Source organism: Anopheles moucheti, unplaced genomic scaffold, assembly GCF_943734755.1.
Source record: "Anopheles moucheti unplaced genomic scaffold, idAnoMoucSN_F20_07 U1, whole genome shotgun sequence".
Classification (NCBI taxonomy): Eukaryota; Metazoa; Arthropoda; class Insecta; order Diptera; family Culicidae; genus Anopheles; species Anopheles moucheti.
Window position 1 is genome coordinate 2,376,219 of NW_026453624.1, and position 5,828 is coordinate 2,382,046.

The following is a 5,828-nucleotide window of genomic DNA, read 5'->3' on the forward strand; positions in this document are numbered from 1 at the left end:
TGATATGAAAAGTCATTTTTTGTGAAACTACATAGCAAAATGCAAAGTTCGTTTTGGATGGACCAAATAAGTTGAAAAAGATAGTTTTTGATATGAAAAGTCATTTCTTGTGAAACTTCATAGCCAAATGCAAAGTTCGTTTTGGATGGACCAAATAAGTTGAAAAAGATAGTTTTTGATATGAAAAGTCATTTTTTGTGAAACTACATAGCAAAATGCAAAGTTCGTTTTGGATGGACCAAATAAGTTGAAAAAGATAGTTTTTGATATGAAAAGTCATTTTTTGTGAAACTACATAGCAAAATGCGAAGTTCGTTTTGGATGGACCACATAAGTTGAAAAAGATAGTTTTTGATATGAAAAGTCATTTTTTGTGAAACTACATAGCAAAATGCGAAGTTCGTTTTGGATGGACCACATAAGTTGAAAAAGATAGTTTTTGATATGAAAAGTCATTTTTTGTGAAACTACATAGCAAAATGCAAAGTTCGTTTTGGATGGACCAAATAAGTTGAAAAAGATAGTTTTTGATATGGAAAGTCATTTTTTGTGAAACTACATAGCAAAATGCAAAGTTCGTTTTGGATGGACCAAATAAGTTGAAAAAGATAGTTTTTGATATGAAAAGTCATTTTTTGTGAAACTACATAGCAAAATGCAAAGTTCGTTTTGGATGGACCAAATAAGTTGAAAAAGATAGTTTTTGATATGGAAAAGTCATTTTTTGTGAAACTACATAGCAAAATGCAAAGTTCGTTTTGGATGGACCAAATAAGTTGAAAAAGATAGTTTTTGATATGAAAAGTCATTTTTTGTGAAACTTCATAGCAAAATGCAAAGTTCGTTTTGGATGGACCAAATAAGTTGAAAAAGATAGTTTTTGGTATGAAAAGTCATTTCTTGTGAAACTACATAGCAAAATGCAAAGTTCGTTTTGGATGGACCAAATAAGTTGAAAATGATAGTTTTTGATATGAAAAGTCATTTCTTGTGAAACTTCATAGCAAAATGCAAAGTTCGTTTTGGATGGACCAAATAAGTTGAAAAAGATAGTTTTTGATATGAAAAGTCTTTTTTTGTGAAACTACATAGCAAAATGCAAAGTTCGTTTTGGATGGACCAAATAAGTTGAAAATGATAGTTTTTGATATGAAAAGTCATTTCTTGTGAAACTTCATAGCAAAATGCAAAGTTCGTTTTGGATGGACCAAATAAGTTGAAAAAGATAGTTTTTGATATGAAAAGTCTTTTTTTGTGAAACTACATAGCAAAATGCAAAGTTCGTTTTGGATGGACCAAATAAGTTGAAAATGATAGTTTTTGATATGAAAAGTCATTTCTTGTGAAACTTCATAGCAAAATGCAAAGTTCGTTTTGGATGGACCAAATAAGTTGAAAAAGATAGTTTTTGATATGAAAAGTCTTTTTTTGTGAAACTACATAGCAAAATGCAAAGTTCGTTTTGGATGGACCAAATAAGTTGAAAAAGATAGTTTTTGATATGAAAAGTCATTTTTTGTGAAACTACATAGCAAAATGCAAAGTTCGTTTTGGATGGACCAAATAAGTTGAAAATGATAGTTTTTGATATGAAAAGTCATTTCTTGTGAAACTTCATAGCAAAATGCAAAGTTCGTTTTGGATGGACCAAATAAGTTGAAAAAGATAGTTTTTGATATGAAAAGTCTTTTTTTGTGAAACTACATAGCAAAATGCAAAGTTCGTTTTGGATGGACCAAATAAGTTGAAAAAGATAGTTTTTGATATGAAAAGTCATTTTTTGTGAAACTACATAGCAAAATTCAAAGTTCGTTTTGGATGGACCAAATAAGTTGGAAAAGATAGTTTTTGATATGAAAAGTCATTTCTTGTGAAACTACATAGCAAAATGCAAAGTTCGTTTTGGATGGACGAAATAAGTTGAAATAGATAGTTTTTGATATGAAAAGTCATTTTTTGTGAAACTACATAGCAAAATTCAAAGTTCGTTTTGGATGGACCAAATAAGTTGAAAAAGATAGTTTTTGATATGAAAAGTCATTTCTTGTGAAACTACATAGCAAAATGCAAAGTTCGTTTTGGATGGACCAAATAAGTTGAAAAAGATAGTTTTTGATATGAAAAGTCATTTTTTGTGAAACTACATAGCAAAATGCAAAGTTCGTTTTGGATGGACCAAATAAGTTGAAAAAGATAGTTTTTGATATGAAAAGTCTTTTTTTGTGAAACTACATAGCAAAATGCAAAGTTCGTTTTGGATGGACCAAATAAGTTGAAAAAGATAGTTTTTGGTATGAAAAGTCATTTCTTGTGAAACTACATAGCAAAATGCAAAGTTCGTTTTGGATGGACCACATAAGTTGAAAAAGATAGTTTTTGATAAGAAAAGTCATTTCTTGTGAAACTACATAGCAAAATGCAAAGTTCGTTTTGGATGGACCAAATAAGTTGAAAAAGATAGTTTTTGATATGAAAAGTCATTTTTTGTGAAACTACATAGCAAAATGCAAAGTTCGTTTTGGATGGACCAAATAAGTTGAAAATGATAGTTTTTGATATGAAAAGTCATTTCTTGTGAAACTTCATAGCAAAATGCAAAGTTCGTTTTGGATGGACCAAATAAGTTGAAAAAGATAGTTTTTGATATGAAAAGTCTTTTTTTGTGAAACTACATAGCAAAATGCAAAGTTCGTTTTGGATGGACGAAATAAGTTGAAATAGATAGTTTTTGATATGAAAAGTCATTTTTTGTGAAACTACATAGCAAAATTCAAAGTTCGTTTTGGATGGACCAAATAAGTTGAAAAAGATAGTTTTTGATATGAAAAGTCATTTCTTGTGAAACTACATAGCAAAATGCAAAGTTCGTTTTGGATGGACGAAATAAGTTGAAATAGATAGTTTTTGATATGAAAAGTCATTTTTTGTGAAACTACATAGCAAAATTCAAAGTTCGTTTTGGATGGACCAAATAAGTTGAAAAAGATAGTTTTTGATATGAAAAGTCATTTCTTGTGAAACTACATAGCAAAATGCAAAGTTCGTTTTGGATGGACCAAATAAGTTGAAAAAGATAGTTTTTGATATGAAAAGTCATTTCTTGTGAAACTTCATAGCAAAATGCAAAGTTCGTTTTGGATGGACCAAATAAGTTGAAAAAGATAGTTTTTGATATGAAAAGTCTTTTTTTGTGAAACTACATAGCAAAATGCAAAGTTCGTTTTGGATGGACCAAAGAAGTTGAAAAAGATAGTTTTTGGTATGAAAAGTCATTTCTTGTGAAACTACATAGCAAAATGCAAAGTTCGTTTTGGATGGACCACATAAGTTGAAAAAGATAGTTTTTGATAAGAAAAGTCATTTCTTGTGAAACTACATAGCAAAATGCAAAGTTCGTTTTGGATGGACCAAATAAGTTGAAAAAGATAGTTTTTGATATGAAAAGTCATTTTTTGTGAAACTACATAGCAAAATGCAAAGTTCGTTTTGGATGGACCAAATAAGTTGAAAATGATAGTTTTTGATATGAAAAGTCATTTCTTGTGAAACTTCATAGCAAAATGCAAAGTTCGTTTTGGATGGACCAAATAAGTTGAAAAAGATAGTTTTTGATATGAAAAGTCTTTTTTTGTGAAACTACATAGCAAAATGCAAAGTTCGTTTTGGATGGACCAAATAAGTTGAAAAAGATAGTTTTTGATATGAAAAGTCATTTTTTGTGAAACTACATAGCAAAATTCAAAGTTCGTTTTGGATGGACCAAATAAGTTGGAAAAGATAGTTTTTGATATGAAAAGTCATTTCTTGTGAAACTACATAGCAAAATGCAAAGTTCGTTTTGGATGGACGAAATAAGTTGAAATAGATAGTTTTTGATATGAAAAGTCATTTTTTGTGAAACTACATAGCAAAATTCAAAGTTCGTTTTGGATGGACCAAATAAGTTGAAAAAGATAGTTTTTGATATGAAAAGTCATTTCTTGTGAAACTACATAGCAAAATGCAAAGTTCGTTTTGGATGGACCAAATAAGTTGAAAAAGATAGTTTTTGATATGAAAAGTCATTTTTTGTGAAACTACATAGCAAAATTCAAAGTTCGTTTTGGATGGACCAAATAAGTTGGAAAAGATAGTTTTTGATATGAAAAGTCATTTCTTGTGAAACTTCATAGCAAAATGCAAAGTTCGTTTTGGATGGACCAAATAAGTTGAAAAAGATAGTTTTTGATATGAAAAGTCATTTTTTGTGAAACTACATAGCAAAATTCAAAGTTCGTTTTGGATGGACCAAATAAGTTGAAAAAGATAGTTTTTGATATGAAAAGTCATTTCTTGTGAAACTACATAGCAAAATGCAAAGTTCGTTTTGGATGGACCAAATAAGTTGAAAAAGATAGTTTTTGATATGAAAAGTCATTTTTTGTGAAACTACATAGCAAAATGCAAAGTCCGTTTTGGATGGACCAAATAAGTTGAAAAAGATAGTTTTTGATATGAAAAGTCATTTCTTGTGAAACTTCATAGCAAAATGCAAAGTTCGTTTTGGATGGACGAAATAAGTTGAAATAGATAGTTTTTGGTATGAAAGTCATTTCTTGTGTAACTTCATAGCACAATGCAAAGTTAGTTTTGGATGGACGAAATAAGTTAAAATAGATAGTTTTTGGTATGAAAGTCATTTCTTGTGAAACTTCATAGCAAAATGCAAAGTTCGTTTTGGATGGACGAAATAAGTTGAAATAGATAGTTTTTGGTATGAAAGTCATTTCTTGTGAAACTTCATTGCAAAATGCAAAGTTCGTTTTGGATGGACGAAATGAATTGAAATAGATAGTTTTGGGCATAAAAAATCATTTCTTGTGAAACTTCATAGCAAAATGTAAAGTTCGTTTTGGATGGACGAAATAAGTTGAAAAAGATAGTTTTTGGTATGAAAGTCATTTCTTGTGTAACTTCATAGCACAATGCAAAGTTAGTTTTGGATGGACGAAATGAGTTGAAATAGATAGTTTTTGGTATGAAAGTCATTTCTTGTGAAACTTCATAGCAAAATGTAAAGTTCGTTTTGGATGGACCAAATAAGTTGAAAAAGATAGTTTTTGGTATAAAAAATCATTTCTTGTGAAACTTCATAGCAAAATGCAAAGTTCGTTTTGGATGGACGAAATAAGTTGAAATAGATAGTTTTTGGTATGAAAGTCATTTCTTGTGAAACTTCATAGCAAAATGCAAAGTTCGTTTTGGATGGACGAAATAAGTTGAAATAGATAGTTTTTGGTATGAAAGTCATTTCTTGTGAAACTTCATAGCACAATGCAAAGTTAGTTTTGGATGGACGAAATGAGTTGAAATAGATAGTTTTTGGTATGAAAGTCATTTCTTGTGAAACTTCATAGCAAAATGCAAAGTTCGTTTTGGATGGACGAAATAAGTTGAAATAGATAGTTTTTGGTATGAAAGTCATTTCTTGTGAAACTTCATTGCAAAATGCAAAGTTCGTTTTGGATGGACGAAATGAATTGGAATAGATAGTTTTGGGCATAAAAAATCATTTCTTGTGAAACTTCATAGCAAAATGTAAAGTTCGTTTTGGATGGACCAAATAAGTTGAAAAAGATAGTTTTAGATATGAAAAGTCATTTCTTGTGTAACTTCATAGCACAATGCAAAGTTAGTTTTGGATGGACGAAATGAGTTGAAATAGATAGTTTTTGGTATGAAAGTCATTTCTTGTGAAACTTCATAGCACAATGCAAAGTTAGTTTTGGATGGACGAAATAAGTTGAAATAGATAGTTTTTGGTATGAAAGTCATTTCTTGTGAAACTT